General features: G+C 35.0%; 1 protein-coding gene across 3 annotated transcripts in view; it reads left to right on the top strand.

Annotated features, from left to right (window-relative positions):
* Positions 1 to 23490, top strand: part of GRID2 (glutamate ionotropic receptor delta type subunit 2) — a 1471756-nt gene that overhangs the window by 8412 nt on the left and 1439854 nt on the right. The window lies entirely within an intron of this gene.

Genomic DNA, 23490 nt, shown 5'->3' with positions numbered 1-23490 from the left:
AAAGAATGGCAGTTGAAGAAAGTATGACATTTTGAATAGGGTAGTTTGGTAAGTCCTCTCTGAGGAAATAATCACTGCAGCAGAGACTGGACTCAAAGACAGGATTATCTGATATCAGAAGGCAGGGCACAGCAGAGATAAAGGCCATGAAACAAGACAGTAAGGAAACATTTGTTTAAGGAACATCTTGAAAGTCAGTATGGAGCAAATATGCAGTTTACTACTGAGCAAAGTAGGAAGTGGAAGGAAATTAGGTCTGAGAGGCAACTAGGGAGGATCTTGTAGGGACATTATAGGTCATGGTAAAGTATTTAGATCTTCCAGGCATATAGGGAGCCTACTGGAGGATTGAGATAAAAAAAATGCAATATGAAATGGTTTTTATTTTAGTAAGATAATCTTCTCTGGGTGGACCGGTTGGAGTACAAATATGAAAATTAGTTTGAGGATAGTGAATTGGACTAAGCTGGTTGCTGAAGGAGATGAGTAGTTAGTTGTCAGACTGGATATATTTTGAAAATAGAGAAATAGAATTTTCTGATGGGTTGCTTGGCTAGAAGAAATCCAGAGGGAGTAAAGAGGCTTACAACATACTTTACTTGAAAAAGTGGGTAAAATATGTTACTATTAACCAAAATTTGGAACATGGGACAATGAGAAAGTTTTAGATAGAAATAAAAATTTGTGTTTGTTAAATTTGGTGTCCCTTTAAACATCAAATTTCAGAATTTAATTAAGTTGAAATTTAGGGGAGAATTAGGGATTTGAGCTGTATATTTGGAATTCATCATTTTAGATATGGTCTTTAAATAAATGGGAGAGGTAGCTCACTTAAGGGATAATTGTATAGAGAGAATGCCAAGACTGCCATTGGACATTCTAAAATGTTGAAGTTAGGGAAACTAAGAGGATCCAGGAAAAGAGAAAGATGAGTGGCCTGTGAGAAAGAAAACCTGTAAGTGTGTGATGTTCTGGAAGCTAAGTGAGAAAAGCATTTCAAGGAGGAAATGAAAAACTCTGTCAAATTCTGTAAATGAAAATTGAGACATGACTATTGGTTTTGGAAATGTTTAGGATAGACCTGAGTTTCATAAAGTACTGTCAGTGGACTGAGAATGACTACTGATTGGGGAGGATTTGAATATATTTTTTTAAAGAGTTTATTGATTTATTCATGAGAGACACAGAAGGAGAGAGGCAGAGACTTAGGCGGGGGGAGAAGCAGGCTCCATTTAGGGAGCCCGATGTGGGACTCGATCCCGGAACTCCAGGATCATGCCCTAAGCCAAGGGCAGTCGCTCAACAGCTGAGCCACCCAGGCATCCTGAGGATTTGAATATTTAATAGAACTTGAGGACCGCTCAGTTTTTCTGTGAGGGAGAACAAGGGAGTGCTGGGTGTGGGACTATGAGGTAAAAGGTGGGCTTTGTTTTTAAAGGTGGGGGGGTGGGATCCCTGGGTGGCGCAGCGGTTTGGCGCCTGCCTTTGGCCCAGGGCGCGATCCTGGAGACCCGGGATCGGGTCCCACGTCGGGCTCCCGGTGCATGGAGCCTGCTTCTCCCTCTGCCTGTGTCTCTGCCTCTCTCTCTCTCTCTCTCTGTGACTATCATAAATAAATAAAAATTAAAAAAAAAAAAAAAAAATTAAAGGTGGGGGGGTTGGGATAGGTATGGTAAATTTTTAAGTTTCAAGTATGAGAACATTTTCAGTTACAGAATTTAAAATAAAATTTCATTTTTTATTCACACCTATTTGATTTGATTCCTGAGTTTGGATAGTGAGTGTTTGAATAGCACTATTTTTTGTTTGTTTGCTTGTCCTTGTTGTTGCTTTTTGTTTTGTTTTGTAATCTTGGACCATGTGAAACTGGACCAGTGCCGGTGGATTAGAGTTTAGACACTCTCTCTGAAATAGACTCTATTATTTTTTCTACATTTGTACTTCATTTAATTTCCCAGATTAGCATTAAAATTTATGTAAAAATTTTTACCTGAAATTATGAGTGGATTATACCTTGAGGAGCATTGGCATACCTTAATAAATGGATTCAACATTTAGTATGTTAATAATATATTAATTTTAAGAACACATAATATTCCTGTATGATAACTGGTATTAAAATAGTATGAAATCCTCTTGTTACAGTTATGTTTCCGTTGATAGTGGGTTTCCTCTAAGTAAATTCTACTATATATTTGGTTTACTTAAATCATTTTAGGACAATTTTTAAAAAATACAGTTTTTTCATAAGGCAATTCATATCATTGCCACATAGAAATTTAACAGATGAAAGAGATTCATACGATATTAATTTTCAGTGACACCTTTAAATATTTCCTTTTATGGAACTTTCACTTCTATTTGTGCCATACTATAGCTGACAGATCTTTAGTCATAGGTGACAATGAGGAAAGAAAATGTTCTAAATATTCTAACCTCAGAATTCAGCCTTCTGAAAATGAACCTTAGTTCTTTCACTGGTCTCCTGTTAATACACACATAAGTTATGTACATTTCATTGATCTGCCGCTAAAATTAGAATATTTTTATAAAAATAAGAATGCCAGTAGTAGGTGAATTATATTTGTGTTCTTTCTCATTTCCAGTTCTATCTCCTCTATAAAAATATTTTGTCTTATTGAGAGAATGCAATATGAATGTCACATATTATTTCTGATTGGTTACATCTATTAATTGATGTATAAACATGGAATACATGAACAGTGAGGAGATAGAAGTCCCATGGTTTGGGCACAGCAACGGCTGATTAATAAAAAGCTAGCTGAGTATGGCTAGAGCCAAGAACATAATTAATATATAACATCAAAAGTTATTTTAAACTTGCTAGTTCATAACTTCCTGGGGTAGTGAAATACAGTCATTTGAAGGAAATGTTTAGCAGGTTTAAATACAAATTTAAGTTTAACGGCCACCTAAAATTGATGGAGTGCTTAGGGTACTTAACCTTGAAATCATTACAATGACATGCCTCACAAGGAGCACCTTTTAGATTGGCTTAGTATTTTAAAAACCGAAGGCCAAGTAATATCTTAGGAGTTAAAGTGGGACAAGAGAGTCAGTTCTTTTGTTCTGTTGCATGTAGCTTAAACGGGATTAAAAATTTTGAAGACTGATTCTTTCTTCAGATAATCTCCACAATCTGACGACAGAGAAAATTGTTGGTAGTATAGTGGTAATTATGATCATGCTCTTCAGTGTCCAATTTCTTGTATGTGGCTTTTATAATTGGTGATAACAGAAAACTAGTGAATTTTTTTTTTTTTTTTACAAACGCCAACAACTCTTACAGAGCCCAAAGGAGGCTTGATTTTTTTGATGAAAACGATTGTAAATTTCTTATTAACAAAAATATTGAAACACAGACTTGGGAGGGATTACTTTTCTGTTTCCTGGTGGTGTAGACAGGGTATCTTTTGGATATTTTTTATAATTCATTATTATCAAGCTGCAGAATTTTATCTGTCATTGTAGAGAAATTGTGTATATCATTATATTCATATATCATTTGCGGAAAATATACTTTCAGGTTTTTTTTTTAAGATTATTTATTTATTCATAGAGACAGAGAGAGAGAGAGAGAGAGAGAGAGAGAGTAGCAGAGACACAGGCAGAGGGAGAAGCAGGCTCCACGCAGGGAGCCCGACGTGGGACTCTATCCTGGGTCTCCAGGATCACGCCCTGGGCTGAAGGCGGCTCTAAAGCGCTGCGCCACCAGGGCTGCCCCAGGTTTTTTTTTTTTTTTTTTTTTTTTTTAAGATTTTATTTATTCATGAGAGACACCGAGAGAGAGGCAGAGACATAGGCAAGGGCGAAACAGGTTCCCTGTGTGGAGCCCGATGGAGAACTTGATTCCGGGACCCTGGGATCACACCCTGAGCTGAAGGTAGACAGTCAACCACTGAGCCACCCAGGAGTCCCTACTTTTAGGTTTATATGAAAACTGTAACATGTGACTTTTTTTTTTTTTCTTTTGATTCAGCAAATACTTATTAAGTATGTACTCAGGTGATTACGGAGCTATTCACTTAAGACATGTTTCTCATCCTTTATTTTTATTTATTTATTTATTTATTTATTTATTTATTTATTTATTTATTTATTTATTTATTTATTTATAAAGGATCTGATTTATTTATTCATCACACACACACACAGAGGCAGAGACACAGGCAGAGAAGCAGGCCCCACGCAGGGAGCCGGACTTGGGACTCCGTCCCGGGTCCCCAGGATCACTCCCGGGGCTGAAGGCGGCACTAAACCGCCGCTGAGCCACCTGGGCTGCTCATTTCCCATCCTTTAAAAACATTTTTAAATATATCTGCCTTCTGAGATCATATTGTGTTATCAGAAAGCAGAAGTAGAGTAATTCAGGACTCATAATTGTCTGACTATATTCTGCTGGGGCATGGGAGATTGTGATAATTCAAAATGCCATCTTTATGGTCCCCTTAAAGTGCCATAAAACAAATATATATTTCAGGTAAAATATAGTATTTTTATAGAGAGATTACCACTTATAGAAGGTCTTAATTTATAACAGAACTTTGAGTCAGTTTCCTAATGTTTGCTCATTCACCGTGGTATACCTATAGACTACACAGTCAGTACGGTCATGCCCTAGCAAGTAGTAAGGGAAAGTCTCTATCATGTTCCTTTTTTCCCTCTTATTCTTTTCTTTCTGTCTTCTGTAGACCTGAGCTATGCTTTAAGGTCAAGTAAAGGAGGAGGTAGCTTTAAGATCCAGTTATTCTGTAATTAATAAAAATAATGAGTTCCTTTTTAAATTTAATGGGACATATCAGATCATTCTATTAAGCATGGTTTCTAGGGTATGGAGAAATTAAATTACATTTTCTTTTTTTCTTTAGTTTAGAACCTACAACTATATTACTATTTCATGTTACTAATCTGTACTTTCTTCTGGATGTATAAAACAATGGAAATGACAGTTTTATACCCTAGTAAACAAAGGGGGAAATTACCTCAAAGGAAAAGTAAAATTAGTTACTTTTACAATTGGAAATAAGTACCGTTGGGGAAACATTTTTATACCGACTTTTAATTATGTAAGTGTAATTGAGACTAGGACAAACATCAAAAATTGAAAATAAAGGATAGTTCAAAAACTAACTGACCAATACTTATATCTTTCTCTTCAAGAGTCCCTGTTGTGGTTGATAAATAGTTAATAAATAGCAAAACTAGCTGCTCTGATTTTTTTCTTTTTCTTTTTCCTGTCTACCCTTCAGTGGCAATGCTAATGAGCAGTGAAATGGCCAAAAGCAAAGAAGAAGGAGCAAAGGGTTTTAGATAATCTATAAACTGGAAAATCAGCTCCTGAATGCTCATATGCACAGGCTTGCTGAGAAGAAATAGTTTATTTTCTGAAAGTATTGCCCAGATACTGAAGATAGAACTTGCTCTTGGCTGCTGGGCTTGTAAGAGGAGTAATGGTTCCAGGTGACTAAAGAGGAATACTCTGAATAAAACAGGCTAGGGGCAGAATGAAGAATATTTTTGAGAAAAGACTATCCTTCAGGGGAGATGCTGCTGACTGCCAGGACCTCTGTGATTATCTTAGTTCCATATATCGTATATATGGTGATTTTTTAAAAAAGAAAATCTGTGGATTTCCTCTTAAATACTTCAGGAGATTATGTATAAAAGGTGTTGGATTGACGTTCCTATCAACACATATTGTGTACTGAGCACCTGCATTGTGTATTCCCAGTTGGCTTCTGGCTATTGCAATATCGTATACAATAAGGAAAAATTTGAATAGGGCACTTTTAAAAAGAAACTGTGAAGCGTATTGCAATGGTAAATACAGAAGTCTGGTTAGTGGTTAATTGAGGTGAAGAGTGGGAAGGAGGGAATGTGATGTGAGCAAGGAGCGGTGCATGGTTTCAACACTATTGAACATGTCTTATAAAGCTGAGTGTTACACAAATGTTGATTTCATATATATATTCATATATATTCATATGTATATGTAAGTAATATGTGTATTATACATAAGTTATATTTGTAAGTACTGATGTGTCTGCTGTTGTGTCTGCTCACTGAGAAATCCACGGGTTCAGTTCAGTTCTACCATGGTTAGAGGATGACGTTTGCCTTGAGACCGCATTCACCATATAGTGTGGCTCAGTTCCTAACTCTCTTTGGAGAGGATGAGAATACTTAAAATATACCATAATCATTAAATGGTAAATCAGAGAATAATTGAGAAGTTTGTGTTCAAGCCTGGCACTCTCTGTGATAGATTCCACAAGCAAGTCACTTTCTCGATCATTGAGTACCTTTTCTTTGTTTCCCTTTTAGTTTGTACAGGGAGTATCCTAAAGTATTCAACTGAGAGAGGAGAGGGGAAGCAATGTACAGAGAGAAAACGAGGTTAATGCAATGAGACATAGCTTGTAATATTTCATGCTTTCAATATTTTATAGTACATATTCAAAAATATATAATACTTTGTGATTGATAGTACACTAGCATTAGCACCTTGTGTCTCACCTGGGGTAAGAAAGTATGAACAATTCTTTTATAAAGTGTCCTTAGAAATACTACTAAGAAGAGAATTTTTTCTTGATCTTACTTAGATGTTATTCTGTTTATGGTAACTGATAAGGAAGCTAATTAATATTTTAATATTAACTATCCTTAACCCCAAATACAAACTGAGATTTATAAACTGCAGTGATAAGCAGATAAAGAGCTTCTTATAGCCACTTGAACTTCATGATGTGGCCCTTGATTGAATTTCCAGTAAAATATTTTAATCCATATAAATCAGAAGAAATGAGGAAATGAGGAAAACTCTTCCACAAAACAACCTTGAAGGCAGAGGCAGAGGAGGGGTTATTTTTTTCTAGTCTAATTGTGATATAATTGACACATAACATTGTATAAGTTTAAGGTATGATCTGATACATTTATATATTGCAAAATGATAAACACCAAGTAGCATTAGCTAATACTTCCATGGCATCACATAATTACAATTTCTTTTTGTGGTGAGAACATTTAATATCTACTTTCTTATCAGCTTTCAAGTATATAAAACTGTATTATTAGCTATAATGACCATGCTGTACTTTAGATCCCCAGAATTTGATATCCTTATAATTGGGAGTTTGTATCCTTTGACCAATATCTCCCCATTTCTTACACCCCTACCCCTGATTACCACCACTCTACTCTGTTTGTCTGGGTTTAGCTTTTTAAGATTCCACATATAAGTGATATCCTGCATATTTGTCCTTTTCTGTCTGACATATTTCATTTAACATACTCCTCTCAAGGTGATTCAAGTTGTTGCAAATGACAGGATTTCCTTTTTTCTAAATAATATTCTATTCTCTCGCTTTCTATATATATATAATATATATGTAATATATGTATATCACATGTATCAATTTTGTCATCAGCTTTCTATTCTTCAGTAAAGTGTATTATAAGTACTTTCTTCCCTCCCAAAAAATTCTTGCAATTCAAATATTCTCATTTTGAATGGAAAAAAATGTGGCCAGTATAAGTTATCCTATTTTATAAATTGACCCTCATGGAAAAAAGAAGTTTGGTCACCATTATCATGAAAAAACAGTATCTGGCATGGATACATGGTGGCCAAAGTCAGAGTTATGAAATATTATGGCAAAAGAGGGAAAAGGCAAGTAATTTAGAAGAAACATAAATTACATTGAGGGATATGGCAAGACAGGAGACTGACTAGAAGTTAGGAAGGTCCTTGTGAGATCTATGGAAATTCTTTAAATAATTTAGGCTAAGAAATGCCTAACTTTGTGTTAGAAGATCTATTGTGGCATATGGTAGATGGAAACCAGTTAGAAGATCTTGGCAGTACTCTAGGTGTGTGTTGTTGAAGGAAGGTACCAAATAGTGAGTGGCAAATGGTATGGAGAGGAGAATTTATGTAGGAGAGATGCTAAGGAGCTTGCATCTGTTAGTGTGGTCATTCTTCAGAAGTGGGAGTAAAAGAAAGTATAACACCATTCCTGAGTACTATCTTGAGTGAGCAGATGCAGATGTTATTCACCAACATAGGAAACAGAGAACAGAGAAACCAAGGTCAGTTTGAATTCAGTATTATTTTAGCATGACTGCGAAGTATCACATCCCAGATAGCAGCTTTCCAATAATTCCTCTTCCTGGCTCAGATGAAGAAAAGAAAGGTCATTCTTCATAGAAATCAACCCTATTTTGATCTAAAAAAGGAAACTGTTTTTCTGGTCATTCTTTCCTAACTTTTTTTTTCAGATCCATTGCCTAATACTGTAGTTTCTTATTTAAAATGTGATCCATTTAAAATAGTGTTGAACTACTTATATTCTGAAAATAGTGGCTTTATAACACCAAGAGCCTTATGATTTTTAATTAGTGTGTGTGCTTATTTATAATTTCAGAAATATTAATTCTAAATATTATTGGTCTTTTAAAGTATATATTTTCATTCTCATTTCTTAATATGAATATATTGTTTTTTAGATTTAATTATTTTAGAGAGAGAGCATGCACGTATGGAGGGAGGGGCAGAGGGAGAGGGAGAGAGAATCTCAGGCTGACTCCCTGCTGAGTGGGGAGCCTGATGCAGGGCTCCATCCCAGGACGTGAGATTGTGCCTGAGCCGAAATCAAGAGTCAGAGGCTTCATGGACATAGCCACCCAAGTGCCCCTTAATATGAGTATGCTTTTAAAAATCAAAGTCTAGAGTTAATACTAAGAGACTAGTCCTGTTAATTTATATAACTATTTTTATTCAAATTATTTTATTTGTTTATGTGTAGAATCTAGTGATTTATCAATTACATACAATGGTTGGTACTTATCACAAAAAGTGACCTTCTTAGTACCCCTCACCTGTTTATCACCCACCTGTATACCTCTCCTCTAGTAACCATCAGTTTGTTCTCTATAATGCAGAGTCTGTTTCCTGGTTTGCCTCTCTTTTCCCCCCACTACGTTCATTTGCTTTGTTTCTTAAATTCCATATATGAGTGAAATCATATGGTAATTGACTTTCTCTGACTTATTTCACTTAGCATAATCCTCTCTAGCTCCATCCATATCTTTGCAAATGGCAAGATTTCATGCTTTATATGGCTGAGTAATATTCCATTGTTTGTGTGTATATGTACACAGTGCTTCTTCTTTATACATTCATTAGTTGATGGACATTTGGGCTCTTTCCATAATTTGGCTATTGTTGATAATGATGCTATAAACATTTGTATCCTTTCAAAATAGTATTTTTGTATTCTTTGAGTAAATGCATAATAGTGCAATTGCTGGGTCATAGGGTGGTTCTATTTTTGACTTTTTGAGGAACCTCCATTCTGTTTCCCAGGTGGCTGCACAGTTTGCATTCCCACGGATAGTGTAAAGGGTTCCCCTTTTTTCACATCCTTGTCAACCCCTGTTGTTTCCTATGTTGTTAATTTTGTCCATTCTGACTGGTGTGCAAAATAATTTTAAAATTGAATGATCTTTGACAGAATCTTAGGTTATCAGAGGTAAAATAAAATTATGATAATTTTAATTTCTTATACATGATTGCTTTTCTAATTTCATATTATAAGTAGAATTCCCTTATGTAAATAAATAGAAGGGTAAAACATGAAAGGGTAAAAATACTTCCATAGAATTTTGGATTCTTTAGTGACATGTTATCTGTAACATAATTAGCTGAAGGAAAGGAACACTGTGCTTTTAGGATGGCAGAAGCAAAGCCAAAATGGGATACAGGTCCCATTTAGGATATACTAATGGGATCTTTTAGGGATTTCAAGCCTCATTCTTTTAGTGTCTCAGAAAACTCTGCTTAATAGTTAAGGATTTGTGTTCTCAGATAAGAAATATTTGCAAACACTGCTCTGGAGTCAGAATACGAAAGCAGCGGCAGTGTGTTTGCATGTATGTGTGAAAACACTGGTTGAACTGAGGAATGGAAGGAAGTGGATCCAAATAAACTAGTGTTCTTTCTGCCTTTATGTGACTTTGTTTGGAGTTTAGCCTTTCAGCCTGTTTTTATAATACATAGTGTGAAGGCTTAATCCGATAAAGACAATTTAGGAATGAAACTGTTAGAACTTAACTTTGCCATCTCACTATTTTTTATTCTTACTAAGTTGATCACTTGAAAGAGAGCCAAAATGAAAAATTGAGTGCTCAGTTGGGGAGGAGGGATTCTAGCATCTCTCAATCTTGTTCTTAGGCTCTCTAATTGGATTTAGAGTAGATTAAGAGATTAGACATTAAGAGTGAGTGAGGGAGAACCTGAGTGATTTGAATCAGTCACAGCCTGGGATGATTGATAATTTTTGCATCTTCAGTGGTCAGAGAAACATATACTTCCCTAAACAGAAGCACTGGATTTGATGTCCCAGTTATATATTAAAATCTTGCCTTGGTCACTTTGCTTACTTCATAGCTGTGAACTCTGGATAAGTAATGAAACTTTGAAAATCTCAAGTTTACCTGTTCCTGCTTCCTGTCCACCTCATTTGTTATAAGGACAAACTTAATAACATTTGAAATATGGACTTGAAGGTTCTAGAAATTGTCAATATTCATATTTCAGGAGATTGAACTTGCAATTTAAAAACACTGCCCATCATGGCTTTTGGTCTGGGTTGTGCATTAGAAAGTGGTTGCCATACCTGAGATCAGATAGGGTTCCCTGTTTATTCTCTGTTCTTGAAACATTAATTCAGATCTACAGCTATGGCTTTTTTACAGCATATAAATCAAAATTGAAAGCCATTATTAACGTAACTCATTTTTTTAAAGATTTGATTTATTTATTCATGAGAGACACACAGAGAGAGGCAGAGACATAGAGGGAGACGCAGGCTCCTCGCAGGGAGCCTGATAGGAGACTTGATCCTCAGACCCTCGGGATCATGCCCTGAGCCAAAGGCAGATGCGCAACCGCTGAGCTACCTAGGTGTCCCAACGTAACTGAATTTGAGGTTAACTATTTCTTCAGGGATAATATTTCACTCTAAATTTATGTGAAATAGATGGCTAAAATTTTATTTTTCACCAATACTGATATTTACCAATGCCTTTTGACCATACCCTTTAATTTAAAGTAGAGTGATCTTATGATTTAACTTCTAGACCAGGACTCTTGAGAGTAGAAATGGCAGTATTAAGATTTGGGTTGGGGCAAAAGGGACAAACTAGGCCCAGTGAGAGGCAAACCAGGACAAGGCAGCACTCTTCTTTCAAAGTCCTACCTGCAGGCCTGTAATTAGTTTGCAGTTTGGCCCAGCCTCAAAGCACCCCTAGGCATATTCTCTTCAATAGGCAATAATTCTGTTTTAGCAACAAGTCTAACCTTCCTCTTATCTAGGTCTTTTTTGATGATTAAAGAAATAGACTTAGGTTTTGTTTCATTTTATTTTTAATTACTTAGACCACTTTTCTTCAAAGGCAGAAGAGGAAAAATGCTAAATATAGGTTATCTTTGTTTTGATAAACATATTTAATTGCTTTTTTAAAAATCAGAAATTAGTATCTGCAATTTACCCTTTATTGTTTACATCCATTCTCTCTTCCTATTGTTTGACTTCTCCTAGAAGAGCTCATTGGATATTAGCAGTTGCATCAACTTGCACCTAAGTAAATAAAGAGCATGTATTCTCATTTGGAGTAGACTGTTCTGTGAGAAATATAAAAACAGTTTACGGCAAAGTTTAAATTTGCTTGTTTTCTCTCCTAAAAAGAGAAATTATCAAGTAAATGTTTTTAATTTTAATTTTTTGCGGAACTGTATTACAAACTAGCAAATACTCCAGAGAGGAAGATAGACTTAGTTTCAAAGGTGTATATTTAAAAGCAATTTAATTTTTCTTATAGGGGGCAAACAAAATTTGTTTTGTGATTTTGAATTAATTATATTACAAACTACCGTGATATCTAATTGAGTCAACTTCTACAAATTTCTCTCTCAGAAGTATGCTCTTCTGCAGTTTGGTTTGAAAGTAGTAATTATCTTTAGGTTGTTTTAACCTTCCTTTCCTTTCTGTTCCAAAGTCTGGTTTTACCTCAAGAATGATAAGGTGATGCCCTCACACTCCTGCTTTTCTCCTGAAATCCTAGTTCATATAAGCCTTATTTCCTTTTCTTCTGGCAACCCAGTTATTACTATGTTTTCCAAATGTGAAACAGAGCTTGAGAGCATCCTTCTACACTATGCTCCAGAGAATATTGCAGTTTCCTTTCTTCATCTGTGGTGGTTTTTAAACTTGGGCAGACCCTGTTCCTTGGATCATCTTCCCTGTTGAAATCGTAGAGTCTCTCAGTTGGAAGGAGTATTAGAGATTGTCTATAGTCTAGAGTCCTACTGTTGCTGATGAACAGATTGAGAGGTTAAGTGATTTGAATGCTTCATAGATATGAATTTTTGAATAGTCTATTAAGCATAATTTTTACTGAAAAAAAGTAATTATATTCACATCACCAAAGAGGTATTAATGGGCTATTGGCCAGGAGATAGAAATAGCCCAATTATGTAGAATTGGATAATTGTTTTCATTAACATAGGGTCCATTTTACCTGTGCTCTACTATATTGCTGTAGAGTGCTGTAATTAATTCCTTTGAAGCCTGCTAATATAATGATAGAGGTAGTTAACCCAGTTGTTGGAGAACTATTCCCACAAGCTGCTAGGGGCAGTGAGTATATATATCATCTTCTAGAACTTCTCCTAGAACTTAAGCACAGCAGAATCTAGCCAAATCCAAATGCTCTTCCTCAGACTATATACTCTACCCCTCCTTCTTCACTGTCTCTCCTTCATAATCCCCCCTTCTTCCCACAAACCCAGGTTAAGTTTCTTATATTTACTAAAGTTAATTCTGTCTCCATAAAAACATGTCTCTATGCATATATTTTAATTGATAGAATATGCCATTTCCCTTTGGTTGTTAGCATTCTTGAGGATAATTTATTTCAACATTCTCAACCTTTGTGTTTTCATATGTAAGATGTAGATATAACCAGCTATCCTGAAGGGATAAGTGGAAGTAAATTAAATAAATGAGAAAAATTAGAAGAAAACCAGTGACTGAACAGAATGAGTTTTTATAATATATCAGTTTACTTTCCTCTTCATTGTCCTCCATCAAAACTTCATAAATATAATACTTTATTTAAATAATTGTACATTTTATTTCTATTTTGTGTATATTTGCCAAGTATCTTAAAGCTAGAATTAATTAATTTTTGTAATTATGTCAAGTGAAGAGGAAAACTGAAAATATGGACTACTTATATTCTTATTTTCAAACTAAAACAAAGAGATTTTCTATTTGTTTAACATGACAGAAAACACCTCAAGCAATTTTATGGATTTTTTTCATCCTTTTTCTTTTTTGTTTGTGAACTTTCATAAAAAGATGATTTTCTAGTTACATAGAAGCTGATAAACTTTTTGCTACCTGGATTCATTTTGAAATATAACTCTTCTTTAAGTTCTTTCAAATCTATTTAACTGTATACTTTTTATATCTTTAAAGTCACAATCCCTTCAAGTTGTATACTTTTCTGACTTTTAATGTGCATACTACAATAACAAATTAATCATGTTCTAATTTTATTTTAAAATTATCATTTGTTTTTTCTAAGCCTCCTCATATTTACTGTACTGAAATGTTTGTTTCTCGTGTCCTATGCTTATATAAAAAACTTCTTAAGGGAAAAATTGTGTTTGATGAGAAAAAAAAGGGAGAGAGAAGTCACAGTAATTTGGTAAGCATTTAATTCTCTTGGCAGTTTTATATATCAGTACTGATTTAATAATTGTTCTTTTTTTCAGTTAAATTAGACTTCTCTTCCAGAATTGACCTATTAATGTTATTTTAACCAAAAGAGCTATGTCTACAGGTTTATAACTGATTAAAAGTCACTAAATTATTTGGACAATTGAAGACAGATCACCACAATTTGTGTAGAACCCTGAATGTAAAGTCCACAATTTGATTTTAATTTAATGAAAGAGGACTTTGATTTTGTGATACATTTAGAATTATCATTACTCAAAATAACGCCCTCTATAGTGTCTTTAGAGTATATAAGGGCATGTGGAACTAGTATGCCCACTTTGGGTGCCACTATCATCAATGTAACAAATAGATATAGTACCCTTAGTTCTCCTTTCTCTCTCTGTGAAACACCTAGAGGATACTATAGAAGATAACAAAAGAATATAGTGAAAATGACTAAATCCATTCTCTGTAATGAAAATAATATATCAGTTGTTATTCATAATCATATCTAAGGACCAATAACTAGAGTGACTTTCATTCAGCCTTCTCAATATGTCAATCATGGTTGGGAAGCCTTGTAGGTATTATCTCATTGAATTGTTAAAATAACTCTCATCATGCTGGTACTGTCATCATTCCTGTTTTGCAAATGAAATTAAGGGAAGTTTAGCAGTGCTATATAATTTGCCCAATTTCATTCAACCACAGAACATAAATAATAGAATCTGACATCTGTACCCCTTTCTTCCCTTTTATTCATGTATAGGGAATAGTTTTCATTGGGTTTTTATCTATTCCCATCATTCCATGTTTTATTTTCTTTTTTTTTCCCTCTGATAGTCACTGTGCCAAGAAACCAGATTCTCTTTTAAGAGCCCTGCCTGATTTCCTAATCGGTATTGTGCAGGGTACCCCATGCATTTGTCATCACATCCTAAAATATATATTTGTAGCCTTGCATTTGATTTTCCACCAACTTGAAAGAAAAAAAAAAAAACAGAATATTTCTTCTAGTGAGTTGTCATTAAAAAAAAAAAAATCAGTCCTGATTTTGGTGCTTTATAAGTGGTATTATTGTATTGTGGTTTTCTCTGAGTCATACAATATCAGTGATTAATAAAAATATCACTAATTGGCTCTGTGTATATCTTTTCTTCTAAAGATTTTATTTAATTTAGAGAAGGAGAGAGAGCACATGTGAGTAGGGGGAAGGACGGGGGGGAAGAAGAGAGCGAGGGAATCTCAAGCAGATTCCTTGTTCATATGGAGTCTGATGCAGGGCTTGATCTCACAACCCTGAGACAATAACCTGAGCTGAAACCATGAGTCCAGCGCTCAACCAACTGAGCCACTCAGGTGCCCCGTATCTGTATCTTTAAGTGTCTGTTCATTGATTTCCAGTTGGTTTTTAGTGGATTATACAAGTACTTGAAGCTAGCTAAGTCTTCATTCTCATTATTCCTAGAAAATTAAAGATATGTGCTATCTATGTTTCTGCCTATAATAGTAGGTAAAGTTCTTTGTGTCCTCTCAGTCTCTGATCCTTACTGGGAAAACCTTAATCAGATCCTCATTTTAGAGTAGATCATATACCAGGGAGTAAGCAGACGTGTCTCACTTATGTTCTATTTTAGCTTCTTTCCCACTGAGAGATGAGAATGATTCCTTGTCTAGATCTTTAGGTTAAGGTAGTAAGGCCCAACAGTCTTCCCTTACAAGGACCAAATTGATTTAATTGTTTTACAGAAATGACATTATACCTATTTTAGTTTCACATCCTTAAAAAAACAAAATTTCTAAAAAAGTCCCATGAAATTTCTAGATGATATGTTTTAATGTGTTCTTACCTGAAATTTCATTTTCCTCTAACCTATCAAATATTATTTTTGAACATGTATTTGTTGTCCCCCTAATGTGTGGAATAGAAAGGAATTAAAAGAAAATTATAGTGATTATAGTAATGTACAAAGTGGGACATGTGCATTATTTACAACAAACTATTTGTATATTTGGTGTGATGATACACTCTGTCTTAGGTAAGGGCCACCAGGAAAGAAAATAAGGACACAGAATAGATTACTTTTACTGATATATTTTAAATAAGCTTCTTATGTATTTTAATATATAAGGTGATAATGCTCATCCACTTGAGGCTGTATAAAGTGTATATAGAGATAGAAGTGGCAAATGTCGAGAGTCAGAACAAAACAAATAATACAAAAATTCAGGAGGAGAAATGACCTTTATAGAGTGCCTAATAGCTGCATGTGGTCCAGGTCTCTGCTGGAACAGGACAAGGGCTGCATTCTGTGCTGTGTTAAATGTTCTTCTCTGCAGGAACACTGATGCAGCGAGAGGGTGCAAGAGAGTGACAGAGAGGTCACTTCAGCTAATGTCAGCCAGATAAGTGACTGCCACTCAGTAGGCCAGAGATTTGCTGAGTGGAACTTTTGGAAGTTCAGTCAGGATGGTTGAAAGTAAACATTCAGAAGAAATAACAGAGTAATCCACTTGTGCTCATGAGGAAAATGACAATAGTTTGTTTCTGTGATATATAGTTATACTCCTGCTATATTTATATTAGCCTCTCTTATTTTCTCAAGTAATCATGCAAAAGATACTATCTCTTTTCCTAGAAAGGATGAAGGTAATACTAAATTTCCTGTAACCTGAAACTTTTATCTTTCTTTTGTTTTATCTTGAATTGTCTTGTTTTGAAAGATAGTTTTATGCTACTGGTTACAAAGAACATAATAAAATGTAACCTGAGAAAAATATTTGTTATAGGTAACTAAAACATTTTTTTCTGAGTATTCAGAATAAAATTTAAGAAGCAGAAGTACATATAAAAAAAGACCTTTTAGGAAAATGCTTTTCTAACTCCTATAGCCAAAGGTTAGCTAATACCTACTGGCAAGTGTTCTTCTCTCAATATTAATTTGTGGTTTTCACGTTTCACTTTTATGTACTTGCTAACTATACTTTAATCATGTATATTTGAAGCAAAGCAAAGGAGATTGGACTTGGACTTGAAGCTAGAATAAGTCATTATATCACTTTTTTTCTTAAAGAATTAACATTCCAGAGCCTTCTCATCCTGGGTAAAGGTTTGTATATATGTATTTCCTTGGTAAGAGTCATCTTCCTATGTTTACAGTTTACTATCCAAGACTGTTAGCCCTAAATAATTACTATTCTAAGAATAACAATCCTAAATGGTTAAGTGTCATGAGTGGATTAGAACCTAAAGTCTCAAATACTTTTTCTGTAGGCTATGATTATTTATGAAGTTGATAGTACAGATTTGTTGTGCCTTCTGGCTTCTTTCTAAGCCCTCTCTATATAAACTTTGGCATTTATTAGAGAGGCAGAGAAAAAAAAAAAAGATGGCATCTACACACTAATTTCAGTGTTTGTGGGTTTCCCAGATTACACTAAGTTGTTTCAATATGACTCAACCATATTCATATTTCTCCCAACCTGCTTACTCTATTTTATGTGTACTCAGATTAGTGTCCCCGTGGTTATCTAAAAGATAATATTGGTGGATAAAGTTATTATCTTATGTAGTTTTTGTTTCATTAAAATAATTTTCATGCTATCTGCATAAAAGCATTATTTGGAGGCTCAAATGAAAAATTGCCAAGCACAATAATATATATTTATTTTTAAAATATTTGTTATACTATTGTGGAATGTCTAAATGTATGAGGTATTCTTTTTTTTTTTAAAGCACTGAGTCTACAGTGATACATAAAACAGGGAAAACAAAAGCTTTGTCTTCTTGAAGCTTAATTCTAAAGTAGGAAACTGTCAGTAAAGAAATAGAAAAATATAGAGGGGTGTGAAGAAAAAGACAGCAGAGTGAGGGGTTAGAGAGTGATGAGAGTATATTAATTTAGATTGGCAAGTCAGTGACAAAATCTCTGAGGAAATAACATAGAGTAGAGACTAAAATGAAGTGATTATCTAGTGATAGATTACCCTGGAAGGGGGGGAAGAAAGAGAAGTGAGAGAGAGAAACATGCTAGGCATTATCAGGTACCTACAAAGATGGTTGTTAGTATAGCTATCCTTGAGCAAGCAAGGATGAGTATGTTAGAAGAATAGTTCAAAGAGGAAGACAAAAGATTATTGTTCGACTCATTGAGCATCACATATTGCACTGTGATAGTGGTATCATAGAATCTTACATTCACTATTTTTTTTTTTTTTAATGAGAAGCTATGCTCCAAGCTAGAAACCATTCTGTGACCACCCTGGGAACATGACATGGGATCCCCTATCTCAGGGTAGCACTAGTGTTGTTGGATCTTCTCCATCATGCTCTTTATACAAGTTTGCATCAAGTTTCTTGTAATTTTAGGATTTTCTGGGTCCAGTGTGTGTGTGTGTGGGGGGGGGGAGGAGAGTGTTGATTAGGGGCTCTCGAGCCTAAGATTGAGTGAAATAGACACAAATCCTCCTTCAGAGGTATCTTCCCATTTGGAGGGCTTCCTCAGCAGCAGTAACCAGAGAACCTGCTGTGGTTTGAATGGCTGGTGTCAGTAGTAATGACCTCTTAACAGGTGTGCATCACTTTATATTGAGCATTCACAAGGCCAGATTATATACTATCTTTATTTATTAGGTTCCACTTTACCAATTGTGACACCATTCATAAGTAGACTTGGTAAGATTTCAAGGATTCTCCCTCCAGCAACCACTCCACTGCCCAGAAAGAAGAACTTTTAGAAACATTTTTATTTACAGAGACAGTATTTGGAAATGCCTTGTTCATTATTTTTTATGATTGAACCCAAGAGGATTCTTCTTATAGTGCCTATGAATAGAGTAACTCTCTGCATACTATATACTTAATGATTTTTCAAAAGAGAAAATATAAACTAAGTTTAAACTGAAATCTAGGAATTCTAAAGGGAGACCAACTAATATTAGATTTTACAGAATGGAAGGTAATAGGATATTTAAAGTGCTGCTGAATATTAAAATGAGTGTGAGTAAAGAGTAGAGTAGAAATGCTACAAAGATGCATGCATTTCAGTGGGGATGATTTTTAGAGCTTAGAAGTACAGACTGCTGACAAGCTGTTTTGAAGCCATCAGAAATACTGCATTTAGCTTGTGAATTATTCTTGAAGTCAAAAGTCTTACAAAAAAATTCTAGTTACTAACTAGAGAGAAACGACATTGCAAAGAAATTCTGAATTTTTCCAAGCTCATCTCCAATATATATAAAATTTATCCCAATCAGAATATTTATATCTCTAGGAAAATGAAGTGTATTTCAGTAGGTATGCATAGGAACTCCTTTTGCTCATAAAGATTTTTTCAAAAATCTTTATTGAGTAATTACTACTCTATTCAAGAACCTGTATTATTCACTGTCTTCTGAGGTACTTCACAAAATTGTATTTTAGGGTTTGTCCTCATTGTATATAGCAAAGGGGATTTGAAACATGCATAAGGAATCCTTGGAAGACACAGTCCATGCAGTTTCAGTTATTACTTCCAAATGATGTGTCAGATTGACCTGTAATTTTTTATGAAGAAAATTTTTAAATAAATATTTAAAATGTATTGAATTTATAACATAAACCATTTACTGATTTTTTAATCAGAAAAGACATGAGAATCACTTCTTGGCCTTTTGGCTAAGATCAAGTGTAGAAAAGACAGGAGAGGACTAGTGTCAACCATTCTAAGTGCCAGTTGAATGAGCAGTCTGAAAATCACATGTTGGAGGTAAATGCATTCAAGTTAGAACACTTAGTTCAACCTGTCCTGCTTTGTAGTTACCTGAGCATCTCTCTCCTTCCTAGTATATGTGTAGCACAAGATACTTGAGAATGTGCCTTACATGTCCTGTTTGCCTGATGACAACCATTGATTGACTCAACAGCTGACATTATTTCTATATAAAATAGTCAAATAGTAGTGTGAGAAAAGCAGAAGCTATTAAACCAGATTCAATAAAAAATTCTGGTTTATGGAACAATACAATCTTCTGCATTTCAGTTTGTATAATGGAGTTAATAATTTTTCTTTCATTGGAGTTTTAGGTTTAATTTAAATGAGATGATATATATGCAAATCTAACACACAATATGAAACAGAACACTTACTGCTTGATTTCCCAGAGTCTGTTTTTCCCTAAACCCTCCTAGTAGATCTTGATTTCATTGTGGATACCTGTGGAGATCTATTGATACTGTAGCACTAAGAGTGAAACATGTGACCTGCTGAGCCAATCAGTGCATTCAGTCCTCTTGTGCATGGTAATTGGTGATGGATAGACATGTGACCTACACTGGCCTAATTAGAAACTTGAACAAAGGTTTTGTCTTTTTCTGCAATGGTACTGTATCTGGATGAGAAACCTAGGCTTGTTGGAGCTGTCTTGGCTCCCAGCCTGGAGATAAAGCCAGCAAATACAGCAAAGCAGAGCCAAGAGAATCACAGAGTAATAGAGCCAAGACTTGATGGTATTGTAAACCTTTGTGCCTTGAGCCTGCCCTCCACTTTGGACTTTTCATATGTAAGTCAAAAATTTCCTGTTTAAGGTTGATTTAGGTTTCCTTATTTATGTTAAGCATCCTAACTGATACAGTAATTAATCAATAAATCTTAGCTTCATGACATCTTGAGTAGTTGATTACTACACTGGAAATGGTGGTATTCCTTGTTGCTTTTTATTTTCTCTTTTAAAGGCACTTTAGTCCAGGAAAATAATGTCTCAAATCTCAGTTCTAAAATTAACACCAAACCACACCCTTTGCAGAATAAGAGTAGTATATTATAAAGTTTAGCATGAAGCTGCTGTCAACCTGATTGAATTGGAATCCCAGCCTCATCAGCTACTCCATATGTGACCTATATAAATTTACTTACCTTATCAGAGAATAAGTATACTTTTCTATAGACTTACTGCTAAAGAAGATAACCTAGGGCAGCCCGGGCTGGCTCAGCAGTTTAGCGCCTGCCTTCAGCCCAGGGCCTGATCCTGGAGACCCGGAATCGAGTCCTCCATCGGGCTCCCTGCCTGGGGCCTGCTTCTCCCTCTGCCTGTGTCTCTGCCCCCCCTCCCCGTGTGTCTTTCATGAATAAATAAAATCTTTAAAGAAAATAAAAGAAGATAATCTATCCAGAGGCTTTGCCTATCACATAATAAACACTCAGTAATCGTTATTTTTTATTGTTATTTATCCTGCTTTTTTTCTGACTCGGAGGAGGGTCATATAAGGTAGTTACTTAATCTCATTTATGACTTGTATGGTTAAAAGAAAGGACTCCTAAGTGTTATGAGTAAGTCAATACATTTCTGAGTTGACTTGAATCACTTTTATGTAATCAAAAGAAGACTGAAGTTTTCAATTATTTAAAAAATATTTTAGTAAGTATATGGTTATTTATGATAAATATTTCTTGCAAAATAAGAAAGATGAGCTACACAGAGGGATGGTTGTTTTTATTTATTCATGAGAGACACACAGAAAGAGGCAGAGACATAGGCAGAGGTAGGAGAAGCAGGCTTCACGCAAGGAGCCCCAATGTGGGACTCGATTCCAGGACTTCAGGATCACGCCCTGAGCCAAAGGCAGACACTCAACCACTAAACCACCCAGGCATCCCAAGGGATGGTTGAATATTTAAACTCGAATGGTCATAAAAGCCAAATGCCAGAATTTATACATGTGTATAAATTATAAATTATCATACATGTGTATTGAAATTATTTTAAGGATGTACTCTGACTCTTCCAAGAATTGATTTCTTTAATCCGCATAGAAGACTATAATTTATGGTCTTCAAAGACCTGTGGTAGTCCATGGGAGAGAGATTAGACTGTATTAGCTTCTTTTATGAGGAAAAAATTTTATGTGTTCATGCTGAAAAATGATAAGTACAAAAAAGCACAAAATAAAAATAAGTTGTTTCATAATTCTATTATTCAGGGACAAGCATTGTTAATACTATGATGTATATCCTTTATTTTCATTATTACACACACATATATACTGTAGTTTTCATAATGTCTACATTGTGCAAATGCACACATTTATGAGTAATTTTGGGTTTTGGGTTCATTTATACTTCATGATTCTTAGAGTCGCAAAGCCACCCTGACCTTAATATGTTTAGAACTGAAATTCATTCCTAATCTCATCTCTATCCACTGTTTCATCATGATGTCTGTTACAGTGGGAAACAGTACCATCTGGCAGTTGGGAAAACCTGAACCCCTGGAATATTTCTTGATATCTCTCATCTCCATCCTCATAACTAAGCAAAGACAAGTCCCACTGTTTCTGCTTCCTCAGTATCTCAAATCTATTTCTATCCATCTCTATGCTACTCCCTATGTTCAAGTGCTCACCTCTTATTGTAAGTATTATAATAACTTCATTATTTGAATACCTGTATCTTTTATCCTCACTAAAAGAGTCTACTTGAAATAACTGAGTAATTTTTAAAACATAAACATGGTATCATGTCCCTACTATGTTTAAAATCTCTTATGTTCCTGTATGACTTTGTAAGACAAAACATACAGTCTTTACCACAGCATACCAGGCTCTGGGTTTTCATACCTTTACCTCCTCCTCAGTCTTTGCTCTCCAAACCACATTGGTTTTTTCAGTTTCCCTCATGTATCATGATCCTTCTTCCCCCAGACCATTGGGTTTACTCCTTCCTTTATTACGTGATTACCTCAACTTTACACCCCATCAGGCTTCACCTTTGTAATTCCGTACTGTTTCCCTCACTGAAGTCTTTTTGGTTCTATAAACCAAGCCAATCTCTCCTCTTTCCATGAACTGCGCTTATCTTTCACATCATTTACCCCAGTAGAAATTAAAACATGGTGATTGTGTAATACTTTGCATGTACTGTACTCCTCATAGGGTTAGGGACTGTATCTTAGAGAGCCGTATCTCTGTTGTTTAGCATGGTCTTTTGCATAAGACTATACAGAATATTTAGTACCTTTATTATATCATAAACTCTACTCAGTATTTTCTAAAATGTTTTAAATGTCTCTATTATTTTACTGTGAAGATAGAAAACAGTTTATTTAATCAGGCCTCCCTTGTTAGACTTTCAATTTATTTTTATTGTCTACTATTTAAATATTATAGTGAATATAGGAATTCATTGAATTGTGGGTAATGAAGTTGAGTTCTTTAGAAGCTGATCCTGAGTTTGAATTCTTGTGCAAGTAATTTATTGAAGACTGCTCCCATAAGAAAACTGAAGAACATGAGCAAAGCAGGATAGGGCATTAGGTAGAGGCTAAACAAGAAATTATTCCAGAATTCTATTCTCTGCCCAATCCTAAAGTGCTCAACCCCTAAGGGGGGTCTCTGGAATTTAAATTGGACCACAGTGCTTCTTATACTTGGAAACTGGTGGCCTGGACTTATATCCATTACTCTTTAGCCATTAACTCTCTCTCTGTGTGTGTGTGTGTGTGTGTGTGTGTGTAAGTGCCAGATGGGAGCCTACAGTACCTGGACTAATTAAGAGGATCTAGGCAAGGCAACAAGAGCACTTGGTACAGAGACAGCCTCTAGAGATTTTATGGAAGAGGTCTCATTTAAGCATTAAGAAGGATTTTGATATATAGCCAACAGAGAAGGAACCTTCTGAGGGGGAGGAATAAAATACAATGAGGA

This window comes from Canis lupus, chromosome 32 (assembly GCF_011100685.1).
Source record: "Canis lupus familiaris isolate Mischka breed German Shepherd chromosome 32, alternate assembly UU_Cfam_GSD_1.0, whole genome shotgun sequence".
In the NCBI taxonomy this organism is placed as follows: Eukaryota; Metazoa; Chordata; class Mammalia; order Carnivora; family Canidae; genus Canis; species Canis lupus.
The sequence above is the reverse complement of the archived record's forward strand: the minus strand, read 5'-3'. Positions and strand labels throughout refer to the sequence as shown.